Source organism: Suncus etruscus, chromosome X, assembly GCF_024139225.1.
Source record: "Suncus etruscus isolate mSunEtr1 chromosome X, mSunEtr1.pri.cur, whole genome shotgun sequence".
NCBI lineage: Eukaryota > Metazoa > Chordata > Mammalia > Eulipotyphla > Soricidae > Suncus > Suncus etruscus.
The window spans coordinates 90,071,586-90,085,285 of record NC_064868.1 but is presented as its reverse complement, the minus strand read 5'-3'; the positions used below and the strand labels follow the sequence as shown (position 1 = coordinate 90,085,285).

Here is a 13,700-nt window from a genome sequence, read left to right as displayed (position 1 = left end):
GTGAAGAACTGTGTCAATTCTATGTCTGGGGGTTCAGGATTCAAGTCTGGATGGTCGGTGTATAATCTTCTGACATCTAAGATGGGTCCACATGACATATTTTCAAGGTGGGAGATTCCCCCGTATTGTAAATAAGTATGAGTTCTTATCCCTAGTAGATAAGAGCTTGTTTATATGCGTGGGATTTCCCGTTTTTTAGTGTGCCTTTGCAGGAAGAAATGGTGCTTCATTATATTGCCGGTGCATTTGGGGGTGAAAAGAACAGAGAAACAAGTCACACACCCAAAAAACATAGAAATAGAAATTAAATATATTTGCTCACATATGTATAGTGAAAAATGATTTTAAATAAAATGAAATAAAAAATAAAGAGGTAGTATTATACAGGTCTTATACTTACGATGGAAGTATAGGTTTCCCCATTGCCTTTTGAGATTTTCTTGTGGGGTGTGGGTTCCCAGGCACCTTTTCATCTCACACCCTGCCCTTCCTGAGATTGGTAAAAGATTTGAGGGGGGTCTTGTGTAAAGTTCTTGCATTGGGTGTCCTTTTGGGGCTATGTCCTGTATCCAGCAACAGTCCACGTTAGGATAAGTTGGTAGGGAGAGCCACACAGCATGAGTCAGTAGGGGTGTTGGTTGTCTTTTCCTGCTGGGGACGAGGTGTGTGTTTGAGTGGATATCCCTTTGCTCGGGTGCTGGGTACTGGTTCGTTGGGGTAGGAGGTCAGTCTTGATGCCTAATAGATTAAGAACTGAGGGTAAAGAGTTTTAATAAGTTGGAAAATCTGGATGGGATTGAGGGGTGAAGGGGTAGTCGGATTCCTGGAAGGGGGATAGGGGAGAGTATTTGGAAGGGGCAGAAAGGAAGAAAGGGGAAAATAAGATTAGATAGGGAAAAAAGGAAAAGGAATTAGTGAGAAGAGAGGTGAAAAGAGCAGGGGCATGTCATTTTGCTTGAATATGTTCAATGAGTGGGCCCCGTAGCATAAGTCTGCAGGTCACCGTTGCTGCTTCGGTGGTCTGGCTGGTCACATGCTTCAGGTCCTAAAAGAAGGTATGCCCTAGAGATAAAGGGTGTGTTAAAAAGTTTTGTCCAGACAATTTTGTAACACAACCTGGGTATGGTATCTTGTGTAGCTTAGCTCTGAGATGCCATCTTAGGTTGTCCATCCTTTGTATCCAAGAATGCCTGTGGACAGAAAAGCTGAGAGGTTACTTTAAATATATTAAAGTATATTAAAATATATTAAATATATTATTAAATATATTATATATATTATTAAATATATTAAAATATATCAAATATATTAAGTTTAAGGCATTAACACGTATTATTTTGAAATACTTCGGTTGTAGTCAGTGATTTCCCGTGGTATTCTTTACCTTGTATAAGATCCCTAAGAGATTATTATGAGCCTTTGCAGTAACAGGCTGATTACATACCTGTTCACTCTACGCTGCTGTTTCTACAGTTGCTGGTTTCTTTATGGTTAATGTGTGGTTGAGAGTTTATGATGTTCTTTTTTCATGTGTTTTGGGCACTTCTGCCCAGTATATGTGTGGTATTACAGTGTTTGGAGTTTCTACCCTGTTAAATCCTATTATTTGATATTTGAATATTAGTTGTATATATGATGTAGTTTCTAGGTGCTTCAGAATAGTGCTATCATTCTGTGTCTATCTTTCATCTCCTGACTTACTTAGTTTAACATAATATGTTCTAGGTCCATCCGTGTTGCTGCAAAGTCTGTGATTGAATCATTTCTTACTGCCATGTAGTATTCCATTGTCCATAGATACCACATCTTAATGATCCACTCATCTGTTGTTGGGCATCGAGGTTGGTTTCAAGACTTGGCTGTTATACTGAGTGCTGTAATAAATTGTGGGGTGCACACATATTTTGGGATGAATGTCCTTCCGGCTTGGGGGTAGATACGCAGGAGAGCAGTTTCTGGGTCAAATGGCAGCTCAATTCTGAGTTCCTTGAGCACACTCCAGACTGTTCTCCATAGGGCTTGGACTAGGGGGCATTCCCACCAGCAGTGGATGAGAGTGCCTTTCATACCACAACCCCACCAACAGAGATTGTTTCCATTATTTTTGATGTGATCCATCCTCACTGGTGTAAGGTGGTACCTCATTGTTGTCTTGATTTGGATTTCCCTAATGATGAGTGAAGGTGAACATGTTTTCATGTGTTTGTTGGCCATCTTTCAATTTTCTTTGATGAAGTGTCTATTCATTTCATCTCCCCATTTTTCTATGGCTTTATTTGGTTTTGTGGAGCTCATCTTTCTGAGTGCATTGTATATTCTGGATATCAGACATGTTGAGTGCAAAGATTTTTTCCCATTCAGTTACCTATCTTCTTGTGTTGAGTATGGTTTCTTTTGCCATGCAGAAGCTTTTTAGTTTGGTGTAGTCCCATTTGTTTATGTTTGATGCTAAAGTTCTTGCCATTGGCAATCTATCATCAAAGACTTTTTTGATATATAGGTCTTCAAGTGTTCCGCCTATTTTTTTCTCAATAAACTTTATGATTTTGGGTCTGATTTTGAGGTATTTGATCCATTTTGAGTTAATTTTTGTATATGGGGTGAGGTATGGGTCAATTTTCAATTTCTTACAGGTGGTTTTCTAGTTGTACCAACACCATTTGTTGAAAAGACTTTCTTTGTCCCATTTCAAGTTCTTGGCTCTTTTGTCAAATATTAGTTGACTATATGTCTGGGGGCTTATGTCTGGAAATTTTGTTCTAACCTACTGGTCTGAGGCTCTGTCTTTGTACTAGTACCATGCTGTTTTGATCACTATGGCTTTATAGTATATCTTCAGGTTAGGTAGCGAGATGCCACCCAGCTTCTTGTTTTTTAGTATGTGTTTGGGCTATCCTGGGTCTTTTGTGGTTCCAGATGAATTTTATGATTGATTGTTCTAAGTCTTTAAAGAATGATGTCTGAATTTGGATGGGGATTACATTAAATCTATATGGGAGTTTGGGTCGGATGGTCATTTTGACTATATTGATTCTACCTACCCATGAGCATGGGATGTTCTTCCATTTCCTTAGATCCTCTTCAATTTCTTTCTGAATTGTTTTGAAGTTTCCCTGGTATAAGTCCTTCACTTCCCTTGTAAGGTTGATACCTAGGTATTTAATGTTTTTTGTTACTATTTTAAATGGTATTGAATTCTTAATCTCTTTCTCCTCTACTTCATTATTTGTGTAGAGAAATGCTACTGTCTTTTTTGTATTCACTTTGTAGCCAGCCACTTTGCTGTATTGTTTATTTATTTCCAGAAGTTTTACTGTGGACTCTTTAGGGTTTTCTATGTATATCACTATATCATCTGCAAAGAGGGATAATTTGAGTTCCTCTTTCCTAATTTGGATTCCTTTGATTCCCTTCTCTTGTCAGATTGCTATTTCTGGGACTTCTAAGATTATATTGAATAAGAGTGGAGAGAGTGGACAGCCTTGCCTAGTTCCTGACCTTAGTGGAAATGTTTTCAGTTTTTCACCATTGAGGATAATGTTGGCTGTGGGCTTTTCATAGATAGCTATAACTATCTTGAGAAAGGTTCCTTCTAACCCTATTTTGCTGAGTGTTTTCAACATGAATGGGTGTTGAATTTTGTCAAATGCCTTCTCTGCATCGATTGATATGATCATGTGGTTTTTGTTTTTCTTGTTGTTGATGAGGTGTATAATGTTGATTGATATATGTATGTTGAACCAACCTTGCATCCCTGGGATGAAACCCACTTGGTCATGGTGTATACTCTTTCTGATATAGTGCTGGATTCGGTTTGCTAAAATTTTGTTGAGAATTTTTGCATCTATGTTCATTAGGAAGATTGGTGTGTAGTTTTCTTTCTTGGTGCTGTCCTTGCCATCTTTGGGAATGAGTGTGATATTAGCTTCAGAAAAGGAGTTGGGGAGGATTCCTGTCTTTACTATGTTTTGGAAGAGCCTGTGGATCAATGGTAGTACGTTTTCTCGAAATGTTTGATAGAATTCATCTGTAAAACCATCTGGACCTGGACTTTTGTTCTTAGGGAGTTTTTTAATTACATCTTCGATTTCCTCTGAAGTGATTGGCCTGTTTAGATTTTCTAGCTCTTCAGATTCCAGTCTTGGTAGCTGTTATTTTTTCAAGAATCTGTCGATTTCTGCTGGGTTCTCTAGCCTGAGTATAGTTGTTCATAATATGACCTCATGATATGTTGTATTTCTTGGGGTTCTGTTGTAATCTCTCCCCCTTTCATTTGCGATCCTATTAATTTGGGTGATTTCCCTCTTTTTTGATGAGTCTTGCCAGTGGTTTGTCTATCTTGTTTATTTTTTTCAAAAAACCAACTCCTGGACTCATTGATTTTTTGTATTGTTTTCTTGGTTTCTATGTTGTTTATTTGTGCTCTGGTTTTTATTATTTCTTGACTTCTCGTTGTGGTTGGTTTTCTTTGCTGCAGTTGTTCCAGTTGTTCCAGTTCCTTAAGGTGCTCCTTTAAATAGTTGATTTTGTTATTTTCCTCTTTTCTGACATAAGCCTGTATTGCTATGAGTATCCCCCTAATTACTGCTTTCACTGTGTCCCATAAGTTTTGACAAGTTGTCTCTTCATTATCGTTTGTCTCAAGGAATCTTTTTATTTCTTCCTTGAGTTGCTCTTTGATCCAACTGTTGTTGAGTAGCATGTTGTTTAATCTCCAGGTGTTTGATTTTCTCCATTGTTTCTTCTTACAATCAATTTTGACTTCTGTTGCATAGTGATCTGATAGGGTGCTTCTGATGCTCCTTACACTTGTGGTTTTATATAAGTTAGATTTATATCCTAAGGCATGGTCTATTCTGGAGAAGGTTCCATGTGGGCTTGAGAAGAATGTGTATTCTGCTTTTTGGGGGTGGAGGGCCCTATATAAGTCTACTAGCCCTATATCTTCTAATTTTTCATTTAAGGCTCTTATAAATTTGCTATTTTTCTGCCTGCTGGATCTATCCAGTAGTGATAGTGGAGTATTGAGGTCCCCTACTATTATCACATTTCCCTTCATGTGTTTCTCCAGGTTGGTTTACTCACCAATTGCCTCACATATTTTGCTGAGTCTACATTAGGTGCATAAATATTGACCAGGGTTAGTACTTCTTGATCTATTGTTCCCCTGATCAGTATGTAGTGACCTTCCTTGTCTCTGATCACTTTCTTGAGGTTGAATGCAATTTGGTCTGATATTATGATTACCATCCCTGCTCTTTTTTGTTTTCCATTGGCCTGAATAATTGATTTCCATCCTTTTATTCTAAGTCTGTGCCTGTCCTGCATTAGTAGATGTGTTTCTTGCAAGCAGCAGAAGTCCAGTTTATGTTTTATAATCCAATTCTCTAGTATATGTCTTTTAATGGAAGAGTTTAGACCACTAACATTTAGGGAGATTATTGACAGAGAAGGCTGTTGTGTAGTTGTGTTGTGTAGGGTTGTTGTTGCTGTTACAATCGGGGATTTGGATTGTGTAATTCATCTCTGAGTAGGTCATTTAAAATTGGTTTTGTTTGCATAAATATTGCTAGATCTTTTTTATTTGAGAATGTTTTTAGTCTTCCTTCCCATATGAATGAGATTTTTCTGAGTATTGGACCCTAGGTTGGAAATTTCTTTCATTCAGTCGTTTAAATATGTCATTCCACTGTCTTCTTGCTTGAATTGTTTCAAATGGGAGATCTGGTTTGATCCTTATGTCCCTTCCTTTGTACTTGAGGTTTTTTCTCCCTTATGGCTTTTAAGAGTTCATCTTTCTCTTTGTTTTTTTTTTTTTCCATTTGGATTACTATATGTCTTGGTGTTGGCTTATTAGAGTCTATTTTATTAGGGACTCTTTACTTCCTGGAATTGCATCGAGGTCTCTTTCCAGAGGGTTGAAAAATTTTCTGCTATTATTTTCCTGACCATTTGTTCTTCCCCTTTCCCTATTTCCTCCCCTTCTGGTATACCTACAATTCTTAGATTATTTCTTTTGTCTTTTATTAGGTACTGGACTTTCTCTTCCAGTGCTTTGCCTTTTATTTCCTTGTTGGTTTCCTGAACGGTTTTTGATTGCAGTTTTTCTTTGAGTTGTTCTATACACTTTTCCAGCTGTGAGATTCTACTCATATAGCTTTTTACATTATTTATTATTTCCTTAAATTTCATTTGTATGGAATTTCTCATATTCTGTAGCAGTTCTTCTCTTAGTTGGTTGATTATTTCATTCATGTTTTTCTTGTACTCGCTGGCTAGTGCTTCTTTCATATTATTTACCATGATTTGCATTTCTTTTTTCATGGCTGTTTTCATATCTTCATCTCTTGGATCTGTTCGTTTTGGTGGACTTGGAAACTTGTTTGTGTTTCCTTCCATATCACCAGATGTTAGGGTCTTCCTTGGTTTACCCATATTTCTTTGCAATTCTTGGTGTTGCCTGGTTTGCAGGGCCTTTCGATTAGAGAGCACTTTTGCCACCTGCCTTGTTTGATATAGGTATTTCTGGTTTGCTTGGTATTTTGCTTCCAATTTTATGGGCTCTTAATTATTTAAGAAATTTGGGTGTTAGGTCTGAGCTGGCTAGACCTATATGTTGTGTTAGGCTATATTCGCGCAGTCAGCGTGGGTGAGCAGGGCTTCCCTACCTGAAGTAGGAGGGGAAAACCAGGCGGGGGGGGGGGGCGAGGGTTGTTCGCGCAGTCGGCGTGGGTGGGTGGGGCTTCCCTACCTGAAGCAGGCGGGGCTAATTTTTCATTATTGCTCTGATTTATTGCTTTGAAAGTTCATTGGGGAGGGCCTGAGAACAAGTCTGCTGTTGTATTAATTATTAATTATATAGTCCTAGTGTTGTGGATGGTAGAGAGGCCTTTCTCAGCTCAGCCCAACACCTGCATCCCTTTCTGGGTTTGTAGGTGAAGGGTGATGGAGAAGAAATGATCCACAGGCATCAGATGAAGTTTCAGGAGACATCCAGACATCCCAGGCCCTAATCGCCATGTGCTTTTTTTCACATGGCCTCTAAGTTAAGCAGCCTCTTTCCTGCTGCCCTGCATCCATTCTGTGTCTCCTTTCCTTCCCCAGGCAACCCCTTAATTTCCAACCACACAGACCCTCCTAGCTGGCTGTGGGTGGGTTTCACCATCCAGGTGAGATTAGCATAGGACACTGGAGAGAGGTAACATTTTCCCCTTTCTTGTTTAAATAAAAATGAAGAAAGGTTAGCTTTTGTTTTCCTGACCTCCACCAAAGGTGGAAACTAATAAAACCCAAAGAAACAAACTTTAAAGTGTTTTATTAAAATATCATCTTTGTCTATAACGTATACATAACACAACATTTTTACCTAGACTTCTCTGAGCAAAAAGAGAACCTTTTTGCAGATACACTTGCAATTTAAAATTCTTAATGCTATTTAACCAAGCACTTTTATAGTGGAACATCCTAGTTCCTTTCCATAAACTTTCCTGAACAAAATTACAAGAACATTTCTGCAGAAAATGCAGTTTGAAAACAGGCTTCTAAATAAAGGTACACAATAAAACATCATAGTAATTTGGAAATAATTAGGAAGAACTATAAAATGCATTTAACCAGCAAGACAATGAATAATGAAAATAGGGTCAAGAGATAAACCTGAAACAAAGTTAAGATGCAGGAGGTCCTTGAAAAGTTTTTCCTTAGCTAAGCTTAGCTGGGCTTCTGTTCTTTCTCTCCTTTATCTTCATCACCATGGTATCCAGATGTCAGTAAGCTGTGAGCTACTCCCTAGGCTGCGTGGGCTGGATACATGGCTTTGGTTCTTTAGAAACTCAGGCCCCAAGGGTGGCACCGGGCTGGAGACACCTCATGGATCCCAATTGCCTGCCTGTAGGGAGGGAGTTTTCCTGCTGCATCTAGAGATTGATTAGTCTTCCTGAAGTCAGTCCCCCATCAATGAAGCCCCCTTTTCTGGTCTTTTACCAATCAATGGCCTCTATAAGCTTCTGCAAATTGGGAGGCTGAGGTTCTCGGAAAAATAATTTTTGTAAGAGAAATGTCCCAGTCCTAGAACTCTAGGGAGGGTGCTCCAAGCTTTTAGCTCTTCTGCTTCACTGTCTGCTCTGCCACCGAAGGGGTCTCCACCATTATCAGCTCAGGAATATGTGGTCCAACCTTTTGGGTTCTACATTCTCATTCTAGCTGAAGAGAGCCAAGATTACCCACAAGGCCAGGGAACTCACCATCATTGCTGAGATCTTGGGTCCAGGGTTTAAGTCCTTTGTCCCCATTCAGGCACCAATAAGTTGTATTAATTATTAATTATAAAGAGGCCTAGTGGTGTGGATGGTGAGGCCTTTCTCAGCTCAGCCTGGAGCCTACAGCCCCTTTGGTCAACGGATCTGTAGGTTCAGGATAACAGTGAAGAAATGATCCACAGGCAGTCAGATGAAGTTACAGGAGATATTTAGCTTTATTACAAGGCCCTAATTGCCAGGTGCTTTTTTCATATGGCCTCTAAGCTAAGCAGCCTCTTTACTGCTGCTCTGCATCTATCCTGTATCTCCTGTCTTCCCCCAGGCAATCCCCCTTAATTACCAGGTACAGATCCCTCCCAGCTGTGGGTGTGTCTCACCATCCAGGTGAGATTAGCATATGACATTGGAGAGGGCTAACAGTCTGCTTCCTCAGCAGTTCTAAAGCCATATTACCTGAGTATTACCTTGTGGTGAAAGAAGTGTGTGCATTTGTGTGTATGTATGTAGACAGAGATTGCATACTCCAAATATTATGTGAGATTACAGAGAGCAAATCATGGAGAAAGAAGCCATGTTAAATAGAGCAGCACACAGGAGTGCTCTGCACTGCAATGTGGTGAAGGGGGTGATGCAGGGTGCTGTTCAGAGCACCTCCTGTCAGCTCAGGAAGGGCCCCTCAGCCCTGAGCAATCTGTCCTGGTCCTGTTCCCTATCACTGATTATCGTCTTGCCCATAGTGAATTGACTGCAGGGCCTATGAGAGGCCAATTCCTGGGTGCCAGCTACCACCACTCTGCAGGACATGAGGTCGAGGGGTCCACCTGAAGTGTCTATCATGATGCCACCTGCTTCTCTAATAATGATGGTGGTGGCAGCCAGGTCCCAGCAGTGCAGTCAAACTGATAATAGGCATTGGAGGCCCTGAGTTCAGAAGGCAGAGGGTCATGGGGCCTGAGAGACAGCACAGCGGTGGGGCATTTGCCTTGCATGCAGCAACTCAGGAGAAACCTGGTTTGATTCCCTGCATTCCATATGGTTCCCCAGCCTGCCAGGGGCAAATTCTGAAAGCAGAGCCAGGAATGAGCCTTTAGCATCGCTGGGTGTGGCCCAAAAACCAATAAATAAATAAAGTTTAACAAAATAAAGAAGGCAGACCACCAAGGTGGAGCTGCTGATCACTAGGACCCCATGTGCGTTGGCATGGAGTAACAGTTTTATATTACTCAGGAACAGTTTGTGTTGTAGGGTCATTCTTTTGTTTACTACTTTTTAATTTAAACACCATGATTACAAATATAATAGTAGTTAAGTTTTAGTCATAACAAGAACACCCCTTTCACTGTGCAACCTTCCCATCACCAATGCCCCCATCTCTTCCCTACCCTCCCCCCCGCCTGTATTCGAGACAGGCTTTCTACATCCCTCACTCACTGACATTGTTAAAATAGTTCTCAGTGTAGTTATTTCTCTAACTGCACTCACCACTCTTCATGGCGAGCTTCATATCTTGAGCCGGTCCTTCTGGCCCTCATCTCTGGAAATTATTTCAATGTCTTATTTTTCTTAAAACCCATAGATGAGTGAGACCATTCTCCGTCTCTCTCTCTCTCTCTCTCTCTCTCTCTCTCTCTCTCTCTCTCTCTTTGACTTATTTCACTCAGCATAATAGATTCCATGTACATTCATGCATAGGAAAATTTCATGACTTCATCTCTCCTGATGGCTGAATAATATTCTATTGTACATATGTAACACAGTTTCTTTAGCCTTTCATCTGTTGAAGGGCATCTTGGTTGTTTCCAGAGTCTAACTATTGTAAATAGCTCTGCGATGAATATAGGTGTAGGACCATTCTTGGGACCAATTTTTATTAGAATCAGGGCCTTTGAGAGATATGTCTCCCTGAACACCAGGAGTCGCTGGCCATTGCAGAAGTCCCCTTGACTCCTCTGGCCCTTGTTCCTCAGTGCAGTGGTAAATCACTCCAAATTCAAGCTCTTGGTTCACTGCAAATCCAACTCTCACTACCAAAGTTGTGAATCTGTGCACAAAGTTGCAGGTGCCATATATGGGGTCTACAATCTGGTGGGGCTGAGGGTGAGTATGCATTTGGCCCCTATGGCCACAGCTGCTTCTGCAATGAATCTGTGCGAAGGAAACATTCTGTAGCTCAGAAATAATTACGTCTTCAAAGATGTGATACGTTTCTTTCACGAGGCCTGCAGCAGATGTTTTTGTAGAGTCATTTTTTTTCTCAGAAAGTGCTGTTTGCCTTGCAAGCAGCCAATCCAGGACCAAAGGTGGTTGGTTTTGAATCCTGGTGTCCCATATGGTCCCCCGTGTCTGCCAGGAGCTATTTCTGAGCAGACAGCCAGGAGTAACCCCTGAGCACCACCGGGTGTGGCCCAAAAACAAAAAAAAAAAAAGAAAGTGCTTTTCTGATGATCTGTCCAGTTCACAGTGCCAGCTGCATCTCTGCAGGGGCCCTTGGCAAGCATAGCCTAGTCCTTGTTGCTCTGCTTCATCGTGGCCTCCTTGGGCCCCACCATCTCTAGTCCTCCTGACCAGGCTCCTGGGAGCTACCTACAAAAGCAGATATTTTACTCTCCCTTCTTCCTGCAGCCACTCTGATTCCTTCTCCACTGGCCCTACAGTTATGTCTATGGGAAGGGCTAACAGTAGGCAATGGGCCATGTGGGGGGAGAGCTGCACCAATAATCCGGTTAATTTATTGTTCCAAATAAATTTCAAGAGTTTTTGATCCACTTCTTTTAGAAATTTTATAGGTATCCTTATAGGTATTGCATTAAATCTGTACAATGCTTTGGGGAGTATTGCCATTTTAATGATGTTAACCCTCTCAACCCATAAGCAGGGTATATATATCTCCATTTTCTTCTGTCCTCTTTTATTTATTGAAGCAGGTTTGTAGTTTTCCTTGTATAGGTCTTTTATCTCCTCTAAATACTTTATTTAGGTTGAATGCAATTTGATCTGATATAATCTAGTCTGATATGGTTGTCCCAGCTATTTTACCCTAGTATCCTGTATAATTGCTTTCCATTCTTTTACTCTGAATCCATGTCTATCCTAAGATTTTAGATGTGTTTCTTGCAAGCAATATTAAATAGGTGGCTTAATTTCACAACAATTTCACCACTTTATGCCTTCCAAAGTGAGAATTTTACCCATTACCATTCAAGGATTTATTGACATAAAGGGCTGTGTTGCCATTTTTCTATGTAAGTTTGAGGCATATAAAATTGGTTATTTGCTTTATATGTTTCCTTTCAGTAGTTCATTCAAAGCTTATTTTGTTATTACAGATGTTTTGCCTGAGAATGTTTTTATATCTCCACCCCATATAAATGAGACTGCTTGGTAGTGGACTTTAACTTGAAATATTATTACATTCACTACTTATTAAAAACTTTAATTGAATAACAATGTTTATTACAAGTCTTTCACAGTTATATTTAAGATTAAGTGAATTAGGGAAATTCCCACCACCAGTGTTGACCTTCCTCCGCCATTGTTCCCAGCATGCATCACATGTCTCTACCTTAGCCCTCTGGACTGCTAGTGTAACAGGTCCCTTTTGTGTAGTTTGGGCCTCTTTATTCTATTGTCTTTGACTTTGGTTTGGGTATTTAGTTCTAACCATTTTTTTATTTCCACTCAATGCTCTTGAGACCACTTGGCCCCTGGGTACCATCCACTTTTTTCCCCTAAATTTGTAATAAGACATAGAAATATTAGTCAAAACAAGAGGACTCATGTTCTATGCTTCTATTTAAGCAGATTGGAGACCCTGTCTAGAAGCAATAAATATAAATTAAATTAAAGAAGGAAAAAGAAAAATAAACAAAAAGTATAAAAGGGGGCTGATGTGGCAAGAATTTATTTTGCATACATAGACACAGTAAATATTGGGGACATTAGAAAGGAAATTCCCTTGGCCTAAGAGATACAGGGTTCCTCCAACCTTGAAGCATACTACCATGAGACCAACTATAGGCTCTGGAAATGTTCATTGTGAAAACCCAAGGTCTTTCTTAATGGTGCCAGGAAACATTCTGTTCAGTCATGGTTGTCAAAGTCAGTCTTCTGTAATGAGAGATTTTGGTTTTTGCACAGATCCTAAGACTAAGTCTAGGATAGTCTTTATGGTCCCAGGAAAAGTTCTGCTCAGTTGCACTTGTTGCAGTCAGACTTCTGTAATTAGTGATCTTGGTTTTTGCACAGATCCTAAGATGGAGTGTCTTCTAATTTTATATCACCATTAGGTGGTGAGGTAGGGCAACCTGCCCTTAGATCAAGTTGTTGCTGTTTCTTCATTGTCAGGGTGTCATATGAACCTACCCTGGCACAAGTTGGTGCCAGAGAAGTACTTTCCATTGGACTCATAATACAGTGCTCATTATGATGACTTAATGAATATTTTAAATCATTAATTTACTATTTGATTTTACCAACCTATATCTTCTAATGTCTCTACCCACAGAGATCCTTGGAAAAAGCATCTGAATGTCATAGACTCTTTGCAATGCTCATCACCACATCACTTATTATTCTAGTCTTAAATATTATGATTGTGGGGCCGGAGAGATAGCACAGTGGTAGGGTGTTTGCCTTGGAAGCTGCTGACCCAGGACCAGTAGTAGTTTGAATCCTGGCATTCCATATGGTGTTCGGTGCCTGCCAAGAGAGATTTCTGAGCAATTTCTGAGCAGAGATTCAAGAGTAACACCTAAGCGCCTCTGGGTGTGGAACTACCCCCTCCCAAAAAAAAACAAAAACAAAAAAATTATGATTGTTTTAGAATGTTCTGTGCATATTCTAAACCATGAAGCCTTTTATTTTTTCTGCAAGTTCCCCTCCATCAATATTGATTATTCCAAGGAATTAGAAATTTTTTTTTCACCTGACATGCTAGCTTTATATTCTGAGGTGCTTCTGGGTCATATTTCTTTTATTTCCCTGGTGTGGAGAACTGAAATAATTCCCACGGGCTTCCTCAGAAGGCCTGCTGTGGACTCTTCTTCCCCTGTGTGGATTGTTGAGGAATTCCCAAAGAGATATTTTTGAAATTCATGATATGGTATTGACATTACATTTTCTTTTTTCTTTTTTTAAAATATGGAACGCTTCAGGAATTTGCGTGTCATCCTTGCGCAGGGGCCATGCTCATCTCTGTATCGTTCCAATTTTAGTATTTGTGCTGCCTAAGTGAGCATAACATTACATTTTCTGTCATGTTTGGCAATCTCTCCTTTGTAAAATCTCAGGCAAAAATATGGCTTCAAACAAATTCTTTGCAGAAATCCCAGCACCAAAGATTACTAAGAGTATCCCTTTTCTGGATAAAATTTAGCATGGTCATGGAGTGATTTTTCCAGATCTGTAATAGTGATGATGTGTAACCGCCTATTCTTAACTCAA

General features: G+C 39.9%; 1 non-coding gene and 1 pseudogene across 1 annotated transcript; both read right to left on the bottom strand.

Annotated features, from left to right (window-relative positions):
• Positions 1–8,970: 8,970 nt before the first annotated feature.
• On the bottom strand, positions 8,971–10,731 carry LOC125999464 (inositol monophosphatase 2-like; annotated as a pseudogene).
• Positions 10,732–13,391: 2,660 nt separating this feature from the next.
• LOC126000314 (U6 spliceosomal RNA) lies at positions 13,392–13,495 on the bottom strand. Its single transcript, XR_007492664.1, has one exon. It is a non-coding gene; the product is annotated as a U6 spliceosomal RNA (small nuclear RNA).
• Between the last annotated feature and the right edge of the window lie 205 nt (positions 13,496–13,700).